Below are 20,854 nucleotides of genomic sequence, written 5' to 3' on the forward strand. Positions count from 1 at the left end.
GTTGAGGATAGAGAGACAATAGAGAGAAAAAGAGAGTAGAGGGATGGAGGAGGGAGGGAGAGGGTTAAGAAAAAGGAGAGAGGGGAAGAGAGCAGAAAACAATGACACACGCTTTGATCACACCGACAGTGTCATTGCATTTTGGTACACCAGATTTACATTCATTTCCAATGAAATGCTGCGTTTGTCTTGCAGCATTGCGTTGCAGAGGCAGTTGCAGTGCGTTCTGTGTGGTGCATAGGATGGATGTATTGAATGTATGCATCAAACTGTATGTGTAGACGGCTTGACAGAAATGGTAACAGAAGGTGAATGTTGAACTTTTGCTGCACACATCCAGATGATGCTGCGTACCATTTTGCGCAATGACACTGTCGGTGTGTTGGAAGCATAAGGGGGGGAGAGAAAGTGAAGGAGGAGGAAAAGCAGGGGGAGGCAGTGGCAGTGGTCCCAGAGACAGAGCCATTTCAGTCATCTTATCCTGCTGCAGAGCCATCCTCTCAATCAGACGAGAGAGAGAGAGAGAGAGAGAGAGAGGATGATTTACAGAGAGAGAGAGAGAGAGAGAGAGAGAGAGAGAGAGAGAGAGAGGATGATTTACAGAGAGAGAAAGGGAAATAGATTGATTATGCAGGATGGGGTCAATCTGGTTTATTTTATAGTCTTATTTCTGGAATTCAATTCATAATGAAATTGTGTGGTAGCAATGGACAATTTTAAGAATTTACTTCAAATGATTTAACCCTGTTGGTAACATGCCAATTGGAATGTAGTGGTCCTCATTTTAATGAAGCCAAATCAGGGAATTTACCATATCATTTTTTTGGTCCCAATTTCAATCTTGTATCAATTGCTGCAACCGATCACTGCCGGTTGTGACACAGCCTGGGTCGAACCCGGGTCTGTAGTGACGCCTCAAGCACTGCGATGTGCCTTAGACTGTTGCACCACTCGGGAGGCCGGCAATTTACCATTTTAAGAAGTAATATGTTTCAGGACCCTCCCTGGACAGCAACTCAGTTCTTTCTTGGAATGTTCATGTTTCAGCACCATGGACAGCAAATATATTGGTCGGCATGATTTATTAGTAAATACTAAATAGCTAGAGAACTGTGAAATAACGATTAAAAGGTCCAATCTGTCATTTAAAAAGACTGACTTTACCACCTTGTTTTGATAAACTTAGGGATGGGGCTGGTGGAAATGCAGAGACATATCTTTTTTAATATATGACTCTGGGTTAATGTAACCATTCTCAAATTAATATACAGGATACTAACAGTGAGATAGTTTAAAACATATTTTGAGGCTTTACATTATACACTCAAATTACAACAAAACATAAAACAACGGAGCACTACAACCTTCGATTTTGAGTTATGATAGAGTAAAGACAGTTAGGTATTTCTAAGTTATAATTCTTCAAGAATCCATATATAATTATCTGAACATTGAACAGCAAGAAATCTCACAGATTGAGCCCTTTGGTGGAGGTGACAATAAAAGGTGACCAAAAGGTCATTCTGGTAAGATGGCATAGACTCTGAACAATATGCAGAGAGTAGGGGGGTGTACACCAATGATGTTGTTGGTTTTTACAGTATAAACGGTACAGGAATATTCTCTGATAACCCATATGGAAATGATTTATACAAATGTTATCTGAGTCAATCTTCATATAAGTCAATCTTATATGATTATGGCCTACTTCCTATAAGAAAACACACAAAACATGATTCTTATACAATTCCTGTGTTTCACACATGTGACATACAGTGAGGGAAAAAAGTATTTGATCCCCTGCTGATTTTGTACGTTTGCCACTGACAAAGAAATGATCAGTCTATAATTTTAATGGTAGGTTTATTTGAACAGTGAGAGACAGAATAACAACAAAAAAATCCAGAAAAACGCATGTCAAAAATGTTATAAAATTATTTGCATTTTAATGAGGGAAATAAGTATTTGACCCCTCTGCAAAACATGACTTAGTACTTGGTGGCAAAACCCTTGTTGGCAATCACAGAGGTCAGACGTTTCTTGTAGTTGGCCACCAGGTTTGCACACATCTCAGGAGGGATTTTGTCCCACTCCTCTTTGCAGATCTTCTCCAAGTCATTAAGGTTTCGAGGCTGACGTTTGGCAACTCGAACCTTCAGCTCACTCCACAGATTTTCTATGGGATTAAGGTCTGGAGACTGGCTAGGCCACTCCAGGACCTTAATGTGCTTCTTCTTGAGCCACTCCTTTGTTGCCTTGGCCGTGTGTTTTGGGTCATTGTCATGCTGGAATACCCATCCACGACCCATTTTCAATGCCCTGGCTGAGGGAAGGAGGTTCTCACCCAAGATTTGACGGTACATGGCCCCGTCCATCGTCCCTTTGATGCGGTGAAGTTGTCCTGTCCCCTTAGCAGAAAAACACCCCCAAAGCATAATGTTTCCTCCATGTTTACCTCCATGTTTGACGGTGGGGATGGTGTTCTTGGGGTCATAGGCAGCATTCCTCCTCCTCCAAACACGGTGAGTTGAGTTGATGCCAAAGAGCTCCATTTTGGTCTCATCTGACCACAACACTTTCACCCAGTTGACCTCTGAATCATTCAGATGTTCATTGGCAAACTTCAGACGGGCATGTATATGTGCTTTCTTGAGCAGGGGGACCTTGCGGGCGCTGCAGGATTTCAGTCCTTCACGGCGTAGTGTGTTACCAATTGTTTTCTTGGTGACTATGGTCCCAGCTGCCTTGAGATCATTGACAAGATCCTCCCGTGTAGTTCTGGGCTGATTCCTCACCGTTCTCATGATCATTGCAACTCCACGAGGTGAGATCTTGCATGGAGCCCCAGCCCGAGGGAGATTGACAGTTCTTTTGTGTTTCTTCCATTTGCGAATAATCGCACCAACTGTTGTCACCTTCTCACCAAGCTGCTTGGCGATGGTCTTGTAGCCCATTCCAGCCTTGTGTAGGTCTACAATCTTGTCCCTGACATCCTTGGAGAGCTCTTTGGTCTTGGCCATGGTGGAGAGTTTGGAATCTGATTGATTGATTGCTTCTGTGGACAGGTGTCTTTTATACAGGTAACAAGCTGCGGTTCCCTTTAAGAGTGTGCTCCTAATCTCAGCTCGTTACCTGTATAAAAGACACCTGGGAGCCAGAAATCTTTCTGATTGAGAGGGGGTCAAATACTTATTTCCCTCATTAAAATGCAAATCAATTTATAACATTTTTGACATGCGTTTTTCTGACTTTTTTTGTTGTTATTCTGTCTCTCACTGTTCAAATTAACCTACCATTAAAATTATAGAATGATCATTTCTTTGTCAGTGGGCAAACGTACAAAATCAGCAGGGGATCAAATACTTTTTTCCCTCACTGTAATATGTCAAACATATGGTTCTTATATTATGCCAGTGTGTGATTGTGGTCTTATAACGCACATATATAAGACACATATCACGTATATATTACTTTGATGTTTCAGGAGTAGGCCTGCCCATATAAGAATCCTTATATGATTCATATAGACTTTTCCATATGGGAATATACCAACGCTTCCTGCTTGCCTCTTCCCAATTATGCAATTCCCAATCCATTTTAAAGGGAAATATCACAACGACAATGACTCCAGATATGTAGACCTCAGACACTGCATGTAGGTGTTGGTGTAGATACCTAGAGAAGTAGTTAACAGTATATCTTCCATTTGAGCCCAGTCAGTATTGGCTGTGATACCGCTGTTGCCAGGCGCTTGGCCTGACCCCTCTCTTATTTCCCCTCATTGCGTCAACAGAAGCGAGGTTAAAATGTTCACCTTGTAAGGTGATAGGAGCTTAAAACCAGAGAGTAATGGGAACTGTACAGTTAGTTATAAGTCGTATAAAGTCAATAATGTACAGTAATCATAAACATCAGTTGACATTCTTCATGACAATAATAAAACGTGTCATTATCCATATATGCGGATATAGAATAAACAATAATAATTACTGGAACATGCCATATCATAGTGCTGCAGCTTGTCAACAACAACAAGGTCACTGTTGATCAGGGACGGACTGGGAAAAGAAATCGGCCTGGGTATTTCTAACACACCGGCCCATTGTTTTCCTTGAGACACCCATTATTAGCCAAATAATGATCATTCTGCGCTAAAACCCCAATTTACCAAGGCCCACTAGGCAAAAAAATGGACCAACCCATCTGGCATTTGCCAGAAATGCCCGATGGCCAATCCGTCTCTGCTGTTGTTAGATTACACACTTCTGCATGCATCATCCTTTTTATGGCAAGTTGTTGTGATCCAAACTATTCAACTACAGATAACGGAAATCTCATACAAAATTAACACATTCCGTCTGCAATTCTAACATGTTCCATGGCATGTGAAATGCCTTGATAACTTGTTTCCAGTACATTTTTAATGTATTTAGGCACTAAAAACGCACTCCACATATGGAGTGAATTTAGTACCAAAAGTCTGTGAATGTAAACAACATTTTGAGTAGTGAATGGTGGCTTTTCTACCAAAGTAATACGCTGTGAATGTAAAAATAAATGAATGGAAATTTGAACGTATTATAAGACTGTTTGACAAACAAATAAACATTATTATCAGTGTAAGCACAAATAATTTCTGTGTGTTTTTCTTTTTCACATTCAACATTCACTTGCATGTGTTAGTTTCTCTCTTCAAGTGTGCAGAACTGTATTCCACCCACAGACTTTTGGCACTCATCTTGCATTGAATTCAGCAGGTACCTGCACTCAAACCATAAAAAAAAAGAACAAGGAGGCCGAGGTGCAAAAATATTCCAGCACTGAGGATGGAATAGACGACAAAATGTACGCTCTTCTATACGACAAAACGTACACTCTTCTAGACGACAAAATGTACGCTCTTCTATACGACAAAATGTACGCTCTTCTAGACGACAAAACGTACGCTCTTCTAGACGACAAAATGTACGCTCTTCTATACGACAAAATGTACGCTCTTCTAGACGACAAAATGTACGCTCTTCTATACGACAAAATGTACGCTCTTCTAGACGACAAAACGTACGCTCTTCTAGACGACAAAATGTACGCTCTTCTATACGACAAAATGTACGCTCTTCTAGACGACAAAATGTACGCTCTTCTATACGACAAAATGTACGCTCTTCTAGACGACAAAATGTACGCTCTTCTAGACGACAAAATGTACGCTCTTCTAGACGACAAAATGTACGGTCTTTTAGACAACAAAATGTACGGTCTTTTAAGACAACAAAATGTACGGTCTTTTAAGACAACAAAATGTACGGTCTTTTAGACGACAAAATGTACGGTCTTTTAGACGACAAAATGTACGGTCTTTTAAAACAACAAAATGTACGGTTTTTTAAAACAACAAAATGTACGGTCTTTTAAAACAACAAAATGTACGGTCTTTTAAAACAACAAAATGTATGGTCTTTTAAAACAACAAAATGTACGGCCTTTTTTGATTAGCGCTTTTTGCACTTTACACTGGCACATTTTTCAGTCTTACGAGCACGGAATTAAATTATGTATATTTTTTGCATCTCAGCCTCCTTGTTTTTTTCTTCTTTTTATGGTTTGAGTGTGAGTACTTGCTGAACTTTATAGATCTTTTTTTCTCTCACGCACCGGCCACCATTCATTCAAGCCTGAGCCCGTAATACTGCTTGTCTCCTCCTCTTGCATACAAATTAGATTCGTTGTGGTAATTTGGGGATTTGTACAGTTGTAGAACTTACCTCACAGATTACAGAAACATCAACCGCTAAGACCATGCAGCAGCTCCACTTCATCAGCTAGCCACAAGCATTAGACTGCTACACAATTGTGGTGACTTTGTCACAAGATTAAAGGGTCATGATCGTGCTAAAATAAACAACAAGCAAATAGCAGTGGTCAGATATTTCAATACCAGCAGCAGCAGCGAAATCGGAATCCAACATGACAGTGCCCAGCAGCGTTTTCAGGTGAGAAGAGGAGAAGAGGCCTACACAGGAAGAAAGAAGCAAGAAGGCTGAAGGGGAAGACTCCCACACAAACACTACGCTAGACTGTAAACAACCCAAACTAGTTCATTATACATTCAGACTTTCTAAGAGTTCTAGTTACTTCAAACTATCTACTGTTCAGCCATTTTTACCTACCTTTTTCAACACAAACATTAGAATCGTAAATAATGCGCAATGAATCTGCAAATAATTTAACTAGACTTCTCCAGTGATGCTTTGAAACATCTACAACATTCTCTCTCTCTCTCCACTGCTATCACCAACTTAAAGGCTCAACGTTAGCCTGGTCCCAGGTTTGTGCTGTACAACCAACTTGTTCACTGCCAAACATGGCTCCCCAACCACATCTGTCCTTGTTCTAGAGCTCCTTGTAGGTCTACGATCCTTCCATACTTATAGCCAAAACTCTGGGAGTTTTATGAAACGTTTGGCTGTAACAAATTAGTTTGTGGGAGTGCTGATGATCGTGACGCTCACGAGTTAGCGTGCCACTAAGTTAATAAACATGGGCCCTAATAAACATGAATGAGTTAGCGTGCCACTAAGTTAATAAACATGGGCCCTAATAAACATGAATGAGTTAGCGTGCCACTAAGTTAATAAACATGAATGAGTTAGCGTGCCACTAAGTTAATAAACATGGGCCCTAATAAACATGAATGAGTTAGCGTGCCACTAAGTTAATAATCATGAATGAGTTAGCGTGCCACTAAGTTAATAATCATGGGCCCTAATAATCATGAATGAGTTAGCGTGCCACTAAGTTAATAAACATGGGCCCTAATAATCATGAATGAGTTAGCGTGCCACTAAGTTAATAATCATGGGCCCTAATAATCATGAATGAGTTAGCGTGCCACTAAGTTAATAAACATGGGCCCTAATAAACATGAATGAGTTAGCGTGCCACTAAGTTAATATTCATGAATGAGTTACATGGCACTCTGCTGCTGATAGATACATCAGCAGCCCCCAATCCCCTCCAGGCCAAAGCAAACATTGGTTGAGTCAATCTAGTTTATTAAAACTGAATTTATCATGGTCCATAAATATAGCTGATTGGTTGAATTAGCAAAAAGTGATCGACATACACAGTCTTTGTCTCATTGTAACCCAGATTTCAACCACAAATTATACCAATAGGGTTCCAAAGATTGGTTTATTTCTAGTTGAATTTAAGTTTGATGACAACTCAATCAAATATCAATCAAAATTGTATGTTGATCTGGTGTCTTTGCTCGGAGAGTAGATTGAATTTCCTTGGATAAAGGTAGCTCTGGTCCAGTGTGCAGCTGGGCTAACACTGAGCTCAGTAAGCCGCACGTAACACCCTGGATCAGAGCTAGAGGAAATAGTAGCAGGTGATCTATGAACTGAAACAAAAGGATGAGGGAAAAGGAAGCTCCCAGCTGCCTGAAATGTCAATGAGTGAGCTATGTCTCTTCAACCTGCTATGCACGGCATCTAGAGCTGAAAATCACAAAAGCATGACAGCATATTTCACTAAGTTGCCACGGGAGTACCAAGGCCTGTCTGAAGAAAACAGATGTGCAAGCATGAAGGTTGAGATTGAACGTGCATGAAGTGAGTCTGCAGCCAAAAAGAGAAAATCTGTCTCTGTGTACAGATAATATGACAGATATCACATATCACAGACATAACTATGACTACTTGTCATTTTAAAGTGTTTTTCATGGTTGCAAAGACGAGGGACGCAAATGCCATCGCTTGAAGAACGATCCAACCACATATTACATAATTGAATTCCCCTAAATAAAGTTAATATGCTGTGTTGTTATATCTGCATATAACGTATTCTACACATTCACTATTACTGAATCCATTGTAATACATACATCAGTGGTTCCCAACCCTTTTCTGTTACTGTATCCACCTGAATTTTGCTCTGCCCGGAGTACCCCTGAAGTACCCCCTTATTTTACCAGTAGGCCTATGGTCTCATGAGTCTTCTCAAGTACCCCTGTGGATAGACCAAGTGCCCCCTGTGGATAGACCAAGTACCCCCAGGGGTCCTAGTACCCCTGCTTGGGAACCTCTGACATACATTATGTAATCTATTGTGTATTTTCATGAGATGAAAACTGAGTCTGACTGTTACGGTCATACAGTGTAAGGTGAAGTTTCCCCTAGACGCTGATCTTGGGTCAGTTTTTGCATTTCCCCCACTAATAGTTCCGTTTACGATTGGAGGAGGGGAAGCTGATCCTAGATCTATACCTAGGGGAAACATTACCCCCCCCCCCCAGCATACAATACCAGGAGAAGGGCCTTCCTCCCATCCCAACTCCTAGCCCAACTCAATACATGCAAGTAAAGCTTAACAGGTATTAGTTCAAGCATTGCATTATGAATGCCGTTACATTCCAATGAATTCATTGTGGTTGAGATTGCAGCCGTCAGCACACCATGTTGAAACGATGTCACATGTTTTGGATAGAAGGGGTTGAGAGCGTGTGTGTCAGCGACAGCATACATGTGTAGGATCTTAATTTGATCACCCAGTTGCAGGAGAACTTTCTTGCAATGCAAGACATTTTAAAGATTCTGATTTCCACTTTGAAATTACCAACATGATTTTCCCTTATTAAAAAATGTATTAACCCATACAAAAAATGTCCATTAATTATAATCCACATAATAATTCACATTTCCTGTTGCTGCAGGGCTATTTTCCTGATTTAGCAAACTGGCTCAAAATAAGATCCTACATCTGTATGAGATTGTCAAACTCTGCAAGTGTGTGAGAGAAAGGAGAATAAGAGTTGAAGACAGCTGGGTAGACATGACATAGAAAGAGGGGACAACTGGTGTAGACATGACATAGAAAGAGGTGACAGTTGGGGTACACATGACATAGAAATAGGGGACAGCTGGTGTAGACATGTCATAGAAAGAGGGGACAGCTGGTGTAGACATGACATAGAAAGAGGGGACAGCTGGTGTAGACATGACATAGAAAGAGGGGACAGCTGGAGTAGACATGACATAGAAAGAGGGGACAGCTAGGGTACAAATTACATAGAAAGAGGGGACAGCTGGTGTAGACATGACATAGAAAGAGGGGACAGCTGGGGTAGACATGACATCGAAAGAGGGGCAGCTGGGGTACACAGGACATAGAAAGAGGGGACAGCTGGGGTAGACATGACATCGAAAGAGGGGACAGCTGGGGTAGACATGACATTGAAAGAGGGGACAACTGGGGTACACATGACATAGAAAGAGGGGGCAGCTGGGGTAGACATGACATAGAAAGCAGGGACAACTGGGGTAGACATGACATAGAAAGAGGGGACAACTGGGGTAGACATGACATAGAAAGAGAGGACAGCTGGGGTACACATGACATAGAAAGCGGGGACAACTGGGGTACACATGACATAGAAAGAGGGGACAGCTGGGGTACACAGGACATAGAAAGAGGGGACAACTGGGGTACACATGACATAGAAAGAGGGGACAGCTGGGGTACACAGGACATAGAAAGAGGGGACAGCTGGGGTAGACATGACATAGAAAGAGGGGACAGCTGGGGTAGACATGACATAGAAAGAGGGGACAACTGGGATAGACTTGACATAGAAAGAGGGGACAGCTGGGGTAGACATGACATTGAAAGAGGGGACAGCTGGGGTAGACATGACATAGAAAGAGGGGACAACTGGGATAGACTTGAAATAGAAAGAGGGGACAGCTGGGGTAGACATGACATTGAAAGAGGGGACAGCTGGGGTAGACATGACATAGAAAGAGGGGACAACTGGAGTAGACATGACATAGAAAGAAGGGATTTAGAAAGATGGGGAGCGTGAGGTAGGGAGGCAGGATGTGAAATATGAATAGCCACGCATGAGTGTGTTTGAGGAGCTCACAGTCCAGGGTAAAACAGAAAAGATGCCTAGGTCAGCAAAAGGTAAGCTAATGCAATGCAGAAGACTGACGGAGAACAGAACATTCCTAATATTGACCTATGGTGTGTGTGTGTGTGTGTGTGTGTGTGTGTGTGTGTGTGTGTGTGTGTGTGTGTGTGTGTGTGTGTGTGTGTGTTCGCCCATAAGACCTGGGTTCAAATACAATTTTAAATCATTTCAAATAACGCTTACCTAGCCCAATTGAACCAGTAGAATAGTTTCACTACTGCACATCTGGCCCTCCAGGCAGGCTAAAGCAAACACTAGAAGCAGGGGCCCAATTTTCACTTGGGTCCCCCCCACATTCTGAAATTGCATTTTTGTCCCCCCAGTTTTATCATTGGAATGTGATACACAACAATGTATAGGTGTGCTTTAGGACCATGCGGACGCCTCAGAGTGGTCGGGTAGGCTGTTTGGAGTGTTTATCCCCAGATTAAAATATATATATATATATATATATATATACACAGTATATATGTTATGTCCCCCCTCACATGTAATCTACATGCAGAGAGTACATGTCATCTACACGGAGAGAGTACATGTCATCTACACGCAGAGTACATGTCATCTACACGCAGAGAGTACATGTCATCTACATGCAGAGAGTACATGTCATCTACACGCAGAGTACATGATGGTTTAAGTGCCCTCCCCTCAGAACTTTGTAAATCTCTCAATAATCCATCTTTTCATTACTATATTGGCTATGCTACACTATCAACTAATTTACAAGAAAATATTGAAACAAAATGGGATAGTAAAAGTCCTGGGGTTATAAATAAACTCGATTTTAATAGGGTGTTCGGTGCCCTAACCCTTGTCGGGAAATTTGGCAGACTTGGCACTTGTTCCTGCAACAACGATTCCGCCACTGTGCGCATGCTGATGTGATCAGGGAGCTCGAGACACTAGGAACAGCACATTTATCTCGCGCCGGAAAAAAAGTGATCAGCAAGCGCTTTTCCTCTCCTCTTCACATGACGAAGCGCTCAAGGGAGACAGAAATGCATTTATCTTCTGCACAACAGTAACGTGAAATGTCCACATTTAAAACAAATATTTACAAAAAAATATAGAAAACATTTCCACTTTTGACAGAGAAGAAACATTTTAAACATACATTTTTGGTTATGAATGTCGGAGAGCGCAGCGTCACAACATCTACATCTCGTGCGCGATAGCATCACATAGTGAATCATTTACAGGGTGAGTCTGGCCACCGGCTCGCTTGTTCTTTATCATCCCGGTTGCATTTCCCAACAAAGCGCTGCACCAAGAAACTGTCGGGGGTATAATCACTGCCCGCCCAGGACTCACAACTTCTTTGGCCCTTTACGCGGAAAGGCATGCACCATAGCCTAGACTGCGCGCAAAGCACCCTACTGCAATGGACCTAAAAATACAGAAAAGTGGGAGTTGAGGATTTCGACTACCGCAGTCCACCCCACTCACAGAAGCTCCTCGCTTCTAGATCCACTCTCTCTCACACACACACACACACACACACACACTGCAATAGCCTGCATCCACGGCACCTTCGCAGATACAACAAAACAAATAAAAGCACATAAAAGTTTCTTACCGGTGTTTTTATCTTTATCACTCATGTTTCACTGCAAATAAGAGCTGGTCAGTGGGCAAGTTGAAGGTAGTGCTTCGATGTGAATGTGCCTGGTCGGGTTGCGCCTTCCTTCCGCCTCTTCAGATGGGGCAGCAGGGACAGCAGCGGAGCGGGATGCTGAGCTGAAGTCAGATCGATAAACAGTTAAGATCTGTTAAAAACGCTGTAAACACGGTAGCTATTTTGGCGTGTCTGTGTTGTGCTTCTGTTTAATGACTGAATGGGCGGGGGTTCAGGTGTGAGTGTGTGCGTCTGAGTGAGAGAGAGCGAGAGAGAGAGAGAGAGAGAGAGGCAATGAGAAGAGCCGAGCTAGGGTATATTTTGCTGCAGGCTGGAATAGTATAACCTGCCATAGGATACTGCAGGCTGGAATAGTATAACCTGCCATAGGATACTGCAGACCGGCCATCTGTCAGAAGCTGTTCCCTCAAGTATATGCTGCAGTTCCGCGGAAGTATTGAGGTTTATAAAATAATGAAGAAGGATGAGGTTTAAAATACTTATCTCAGAAAGTGGAGTTGTTTAACAATGCCAGCACATGACAGTAAACTGCATATATGATACCCCCTCCTCCTTTGCGGTGTAGCAACAACCTACACAAAATAATGCATCAATATATGCTAAAAATCCACTTAGTCTGAAATGGTGGTAATCAATGTGCAGTATGGGAGCACATTCAGCGAATTTAATTGATCATACCTTTGGCTAGAGGGTTTCAGAAAATGCAAGTCCAACCCTTACAACAACCAAAAAAAACATGTAAAATGTGCTGTTTCACATGTGAAAATCAATCACATGTGGAGAAAAAAAATCTAATTTGCAGGTTCACTGTGTAAGAAAACAACATGTGAAAATCCCAATTCCACATGTGAAAGTTTTTCACATATGAAACTGCAAATTAGATTTTTACATATGATTGTTTTTCACATGTCAACTTGCAATTTTACATGTGAAAGTGAACATCTAATTGCAGTTTCACATGTAAGAAAACTCCACATTGTTCAAAGTAAATGTAAACAAACACTGTATAGTCTAAAAACATTGTTAAAACTATAATGTTGATATCATGGATGGTCAGTCCTTAGCAGTTTAGTCTATGGATTTCAGAGTGGTTGCATTTCTCCAGCCCCATCCCTCAGCTTTTTAACGAAACTGTGGCGGGACTGCACTTTGTTAATGTTTCAATTAGGACTGCTGCTTTAAACACCTCTATTAGAGTTATAGTGTTATTATATGGTGCAATTCTCTAGTAAGTGAGTTACTTTTGTGCCATTAAATATCAAGCAAAACTTCTGAAGTCTAGAACAAAATGATTTCATATTGCAATAAAAAAAATAATGATAGTAACCACGTTTCCTGCCAGTTTTTATGCGAGTAAAGTCATACTGACTTTTTTTAAAATCATGACAGCTGTGATGGAAACAGGAAGTTTCGGGTACAATTTTATAAATGCTGACAGATAATTTGTTCGTCATATATGGTGTGATCTTTATGCGAGAAATTGTGTTTGAAATGCATTTATGAGAAAATATTGATATAAAAACCAGCATATCAAAGTAAACGTGGAGTCACACGATGATATGGTGTGTGGTCCTCCCACTATGACTCGGGAAACCTTAGTTTATTCGGTTACAGATGAAATAAATTATGAAGAACTTCACAGGGTGGTGAAAGTGCACAGTGATCTCGATGCACCTTTCAATAAATATCGAGGGTCTGATTCTGGTTACCTGATGATCGATGTTAGACGAGTTCACATATTGTAGACTAGTCTACCATCACATCCTTCCCGCACTGTATCTGCGAGCAGGCACATTTGCTATTTTAAGCAACGGTTTTTGTGACAAAACTATTGGTAGGGTTGAAAATGCGATGGAAACATGCAAAAAAAGTATATTTTGTGTGCACGACTTCATCACGCAACGATTTTTATGTGCAACAAGTCAGTTTGGTGGAACACTCCATGATGGGAAAATTCTCATTTTCTTTATGCATGAAAATCTGTTAGCAAATTGGATGGAAACCTAGCTACTGAAAACAAAACATAAACCCAAAAGAATTGATAACAAAACAATATATTGCAAGGAAATACTTTTTAAATACAAGAGCTAATGAATTGTAAATGGATGCAACAGAAATCATTTCTGTGAAACATTTTTCATGATAACGCAATTTACTAAATCTCATCCCTCTTTCCTGCAATTTTCCCTATCTTCGGTTATGTTATCCTGGCCTTTGCTTTCGCTGCCTTTTTTCTTCTTCTAGTTTTGGCTCATTCATTTCAGCAACATAGTACCCTGCATCCCACTTCTGCATGGCTTGCCTCTTACATGGACTTGCTCCACAACATTAAGTAGTCAAACTATAGGTTCACATACTGGCGGAGCAGTGAATGGAAACAGTGCAGTTCCAGTGTGAAGAACAGCACTTGCCCAGTCGGCATTTTCTATAAAAGCTGTTCATCACTGGAACCAACTTCCTGAAAACGTAAAATGTGTGGCTAATGTTTGTGAGCTCACACAATAAGTGAAAAAGTGGTTTAAGGAACTGCAAGATTGTAGCCACTTTTATTAACCTTTTTTGTTTGCTGTTTGTAATATTTAATTGTTTTTGTATTTTCTACTACTTAATTGTTTGTATTTGTTTGTATTTTACTGTATTTTCTTTTTCACAATTATTATTTGTTATTGAAATCATTTTTAACTTGTTTTTTTGTGTGTGAAAAGTTTGTGATTCTAAATGTTTTTATCTATCTTCCCAGGGACTACAGATGAAAACTAGCCAGCTGGCTAAATGTAGCACATTTACAGAAATGTTAATTCATTTGCATTGTCTCTGTCAAATAAATACATTTATAAATAAACTTTGATGCATGTTGTACTTTCTCTGCTCAGGATACGTTTACAAAGGTGATGTTTGGGGTCACCATGACCTGCCAGATGCGCAAAATTATCATTATCTGGCTAATAGTTGGGGCCGGTGGTAAAATGGGCTGGTGAATTAGAAACGCCAAAGCCAATTTATGGTCCCAGTCCGCACCTGACCATGACCGAAGGCTTGCTGTGTGGACATAAAACTTATTTTTCTTTTGTTCCAAAATGTTTGCATCACCATATCTAGCACCCATTGCACCTGTGATAATATATTGTCAAATGTAACCCTGCGAGAGAATGCATAATCATGTTCAGTTTTGCAGTGGTATTTATCTTTATTCAAATGGTTTGAAATGAATACCAAACAATGTAATACATATTTATGCATGTCTTTGATTTGGCTGTTTGTCAACTATGACTTAATAAATCAGTAAAATACATTTTTCAACTTGAAGGGATATTGCTACATGGAAATTGAATAATTACAGTAAGCCAAAAAATATCCTAAGGTGATTTATTTCCGTATTCAGCCTTTAACTGAACCCCTTCCTTTGTTGATCTGCATCTCCGTTGCCCTGGATCCTTTCTGTATCCTGTTAGAACACTGTCTTACTACAGTCACCTGCTAGGATCAGGAAGTCTTTAGTTAACCTGGCTCTATGTGATCCATCTTGAATGGCAGGTGATACGTTTATGACAATGTTAGTCAATTAATAGCCTAGCAAAAAGAGAACGTTTTGTCAGAAAGATATCAATATTTGATGAATGAGGATCAATAACATTGCCTCAAGTCTATGGTCTCCATTACTCAACAGTAATATAGCACTGAAATGAACAACTGTTAGCGGATAAATGTACCGCACATTTTATCAAAGGACCTCCGTTTAAATGTGTGAACTTTAATCCCTTCTTGATCCCACTTCCCACCCTGAAAGAACATTAGTCTAATGTGTGTGCAGTGATCTCTTCCAGTACACTGTACCGCAGTGGTGTGTTTTACAATTCATCTTTTTCCTTTTACGTAATCCAAATTCTCTGGTCCAAATTGGTTGGATCTACCTTTCCCACCTCTGCCCACTACAGGCTCAACAACAAGACCAGCTTGGGATCCGTTTAAAAAAAACACAACATTTTGAAGGACTTCCGAAGTAGACATACACATCTACCATCCCTCAAGATCTTTATTTATTCAGTACATGTATTAAAACGAGTCACCACGTGAGGTATTATCTAACCGGCTCATTGATCAAAGTCTGAGAAACCACCTAGTCAGCTCTCTGTTAGGACACTAGGATAACAGATTGTGTTTCCTGATGGTATAAAAAGAAGTTTGTTTCCAGACTGCTGAAATAGATGGCCAAATCAAACTCAACAGGGCATCAGTCTTTGGCTACAGACCCCTCATTTTATGTACACTGAACAAAAATATAAACGCATTATGTAAAGTGTTGGTCCCATGTTTCATGAGCTGAAATAAAAAAATCCCTGAAATATTCCATACACACAAAAAGCTTTTCTCTCTCAGTAATAAAGCCCTTTTGTGGGGAAAACCTCATTCTGATTGGCTGGTCCTGGCTCCCCCATGGCTGCACCCCTGTCCATAGATCTTTTAAATTGTTGTTCAGTCTATATAAAATAAACATACAAATATATTATTTGCATGAAAGAAATTGGTTTAGTATGTAGATTGGTCCAGGATAATGCAAAAGAGCCTGATCCAAAGCAAGAAAAGTTCAGCAGGATATGGATTAACAATGTGGTATGTTGTAAATAGGTCCAGGTTGGTGCATAGGATTCACATGACGCACATAATGAACTACTACTAACACAGTCTGTTTCTGGACATCATCACCCGTTACCATAGTAATGGACAAACTCTTGAAAAGGATGGGGAGTTAGTGAAACAGTAGCTGGAACACAGTTGTTCTGGATCTGCCTCTTATGGTCATTGTCACGCCAAACAGACTGGCCTCAAGGTCCTTATTGAACTTGGGTGGTGGGTGGGAGTGTCTGTCAGTCTGGTGGTGGGTGGGAGTGTCTGTCAGTCTGGTGGTGTGTCAGTCTGGTGGTGGGTGGGAGTGTCTGTCAGTCTGGTGGTAGGTGGGAGTGTCTGTCAGTCTGGTGGTGGGTGGGAGTGTCTGTCAGTCTGGTGGTGGGTGGGAGTGTCTGTCAGTCTGGTGGTGGGTGGGAGTGTCTGTCAGTATGGTGGTGGGTGGGAGTGTGTCAGTCTGGTGGTGGGTGGGTGGGAGTGTCTGTCAGTCTGGTGGTGTGTCAGTCTGGTGGTGGGTGGGAGTGTCTGTCAGTCTGGTGGTAGGTGGGAGTGTCTGTCAGTCTGGTGGTGGGTGGGAGTGTCTGTCAGTCTGGTGGTGGGTGGGAGTGTCTGTCAGTCTGGTGGTGGGTGGGAGTGTCTGTCAGTATGGTGGTGGGTGGGAGTGTGTCAGTCTGGTGGTGGGTGGGAGTGTCTGTCAGTCTGGTGGTGGGTGGGAGTGTCTGTCAGTCTGGTGGTGGGTGGGAGTGTCTGTCAGTCTGGTGGTGGGTGGGAGTGTGTCAGTCTGGTGGTGGGTGGGAGTGTCTGTCAGTCTGGTGGGAGTGTCTGTCAGTCTGGTGGTGGGTGGGAGTGTCTGTCAGTCTGGTGGTGGGTGGGAGTGTGTCAGTCTGGTGGTGGGTGGGAGTGTCTGTCAGTCTGGTGATGGGTGGGAGTGTCTGTCAGTCTGGTGGTGGGTGGGAGTGTCTGTCAGTCTGGTGGTGGGTGGGAGTGTCTGTCAGTATGGTGGTGGGTGGGAGTGTGTCAGTCTGGTGGTGGGTGGGAGTGTGTCAGTCTGGTGGTGGGTGGGAGTGTGTCAGTCTGGTGGGTGGGTGGGTGGAAGTGTCTGTCAGTCTGGTGGTGGTGGGTGGGAGTGTCTGTCAGTCTAGTGGTGGGTGGGAGTGTTTCAGTCTGGTGGTGGGTGGGAGTGTGTCAGTCTGGTGGTGGGTGGGAGTGTCTGTCAGTCTGGTGGTGGGTGGGAGTGTGTCAGTCTGGTGGTGGGTGGGAGTGTCTGTCAGTCTGGTGGTGGGTGGGAGTGTGTTAGTATGGTGGTGGGTGGGAGTGTCTGTCAGTCTGGTGGTGGGTGGGAGTGTCTGTCAGTCTAGTGGTGGGTGGGAGTGTCTGTCAGTCTGGTGGTGGGTGGGAGTGTGTCAGTCTGGTGGTGAGTGGGAGTGTCTGTCAGTGTGGTGGTGGGTGGGAGTGTCTGTCAGTCTGGTGGTGGGTGGGAGTGTCTGTCAGTGTGGTGGTGGGTGGGAGTGTCTGTCAGTCTGGTGGTGGGTGGGAGTGTGTCAGTCTGGTGGTGGGTGGGAGTGTCTGTCAGTCTGGTGGTGGGTGGGAGTGTCTGTCAGTCTGGTGGTGGGTGGGAGTGTCTGTCAGTCTGGTGGTGGGTGAGAGTGTCTGTCAGTCTGGTGGTAGGTGGGAGTGTCTGTCAGTCTGGTGGTGGGTGGGAGTGTCTGTCAGTCTGGTGGTGGGTGGGAGTGTCTGTCAGTCTGGTGGTGGGTGGGAGTGTCTGTCAGTCTGGTGGTGGGTGGGAGTGTCTGTCAGTCTGGTGGTGGGTGGGAGTGTCTGTCAGTCTGGTGGTGGGTGGGTGGGAGTGTCTATCACTCTGGTCAGACTTTTAAACAGGTTAACATTCACAAGGCTGCAGGGCCAGACTCCTGACTGGACGCCGCGAGGTGGTAAGTGTAGGCAACAACACATCCGCCACACTAACCCTCAACACGGGGGCCCCTCAGGGGTACGTGCTTAGTCCCCTTGACCTCCTGGTCAAGCACAACTCCAAAATTATCATTAAGTTTGCCGACGACACGACGGTGGTAGGCCTGATCACTGACGACAATAAGACAGCCTATAGGGAGGAGGTCAGAGACCTGGCAGTGTGGTGCCAGGACAACAACCTCTCCCTCAATGTGATCAAGACAAAGGAGCTGATTGTGGACTACAGGAAAAGGAGGGCCGAGCACGCCCCCATTCGCATCGACGGGGCTGTAGTGGAGCAGGTTGAGAGCTTCAAGTTCCTTGGTGTCCAAATCACTAAGGACCTGTCATGGTCCAAACACACCAACACAGTCGTGAAGAGGGCACAACAAAGCCTATTCCCCCTCAGGAGACTGAAAAGATTTGGCATGGGTCCTCAGATCCTCAAAAGGTTCTACAGCTGCAACATCGAGAGCATCCTGACTGGTTGTATCACTGCCTGGTACGGTAACTGCTCAGCCTCCGACCGCAAGGCACTACAGAGGGTAGTGCGTACGGCCCAGTACATCACTGGGGCTAAGCTGCCTGCCATCCAGGACCTCTATACCAGGCTGTGTCAGAGGAAGGTCCTAAAATTGTCAAAGACCCCAGCCACCCCAGCCATAGACTGTTCTCTCTACTACCGCATGGCAAGCAGTACCAGAGCGCCAAGTCTAGGACCAAAAGGCTTCTCAACAGCTTTTACCCCCAAGCCATAAGACTCCTGAACAGGTAATCAAATGGCTACCTGGACTATTTGCATTGTGTGCCCCCCCCCCCCCCAACCCCTCTTTTACGCAGCTGCTACTCTCTGTTTATCATATATGCATAGTCACTTTAACTATACATTCATGTACATACTACATCAATTAGCCCGACTAGCACATTGCCTCCCCGGTCTATCAGCATTGTGTCCCACCACCCGCCAACCCCTCTTTTAAGCTACTGCGACTCTCTGTTTATCATATATGCATAGTCACTTTAACCATACCTACATGTACATTCTACCTCAATTAGCCTGACTAACTGGTGCCTGTATATAGCCTCACTACTGTATATAGCCTCGCTACTGTAATTTTTCACTGTCTTTTTACTGTTGTTTTTATTTCTTTACTTAAGTATTGTTCACCTAATACCTATTTTTTTACTTAAAAATTGCACTGTTGGTTAGAGCTTGTAAGTAAGCATTTCACTGTAAGGTCTACACCTGTTGTATTCGGCTCACGTGACAAATAAACTTTGATTTGCTGAACAGTTAATCAAATGGCCATCAGGACTATTTACATTGACCCCCTTATTTTACTCTTATTTATTACGATTTTTTGCACTCTTGCATAGGCTCGATGTACACTCACTGGACTCTACCCACACACTCATTCATACTACACTGACACTCCAACACACACACAGACAAACAAACACGGACACACACAAAACACACACATGCATATTGATGCTACACACACACCGCTGCTACTCTCTGTTTATTATCTATGTATAGTCACTTTACCCATACCTACATGTACAAATTACCCGTACCCCTGCACATTGGTACCAGTACCCCTTGTATATACTGTAGCCTTGTTATTGTTACTTTATTGTGTTACTATTTTTCCTTTAGTTTATTTAGCACATTTTTCTTAGTTACTTTTTTAAAACTCTGCATTGTTGGTTAAGGGCTCTTAAGTCAGCATTTCAGGGAAAGGTCTACCTATACCTATTGTATTTACATACTGTATATAGACTTTTGTTCTACTGTATTATTGACTGTATGTTTGCTTATTCCATGTGTAACTCTGTGTTGTTGTATGTGTCGAACTGCTTTGCTTTATACTTGGCCAGGTCGCAGTTGCAAATGAGAACTTGTTCTCAACTAGCTTACCTGGTTAAATAAAGGTGAAATAAAAAAATAAAAGTATTCGGCGCATGTGACAAATACAATTTGATTTGATTTGTCCTTCGAACTGGCCACCGTCTGTACCCTTGTGGGGATTATTGGGATATGAGGGAGAGAAAGAAGCTAGAGATAGAAGGGGTTGCAAGTTATATCCATCCATTCCAGACACACAGGCTGTGTTTATACAGGCAGCCTATTTTGGTCTTTAGCCACTAATTGGCCTTTTGACAGATCAGATATTTTGCCAATAGTTGGGCAAAATAATAGAATTGGGTTACCTGTTTAAATACAGCCACAGAGACACACCCAGACAAGACACTTCCTGTCACATGACTGATGCCATTGCCAGCCCTTATGCAGACAGAAGAGGACCCTGGTTGGCGTCTGTTCATGGGAGATCGATAAGAGGACCTGAAAGAAGACACCAGACCACTGCTGGGAAAAATGCACTGTATCGATCAGGGAGGAACCCAGAGTCCTCTATAGACTTTTCCACCACAGGGGGAGAGAGAGTGAAAGAGAGTGTGTGTGCAATTGTGCGTGTGTGTCTGTTGTTGCAGTGCTGAAGGGTTGAGCAGACTTGTGCGGTACACTAATGCAGTGGTTCTCAAACCTCTCCTCGGGGGATATTTCACAATTTTGTTGTAGCTCTGGACTAGCTCACCAGATTCACCTATTGAAGGGCTTGATGATTAGTTGCCAAGTTGAATGAGAATAGCTGTAGAATAGA

The sequence above is a fragment of the Salmo salar genome, chromosome 03 (genome assembly GCF_965601325.2).
Source record: "Salmo salar chromosome 03, fSalSal1, whole genome shotgun sequence".
NCBI classification, from domain to species: domain Eukaryota; kingdom Metazoa; phylum Chordata; class Actinopteri; order Salmoniformes; family Salmonidae; genus Salmo; species Salmo salar.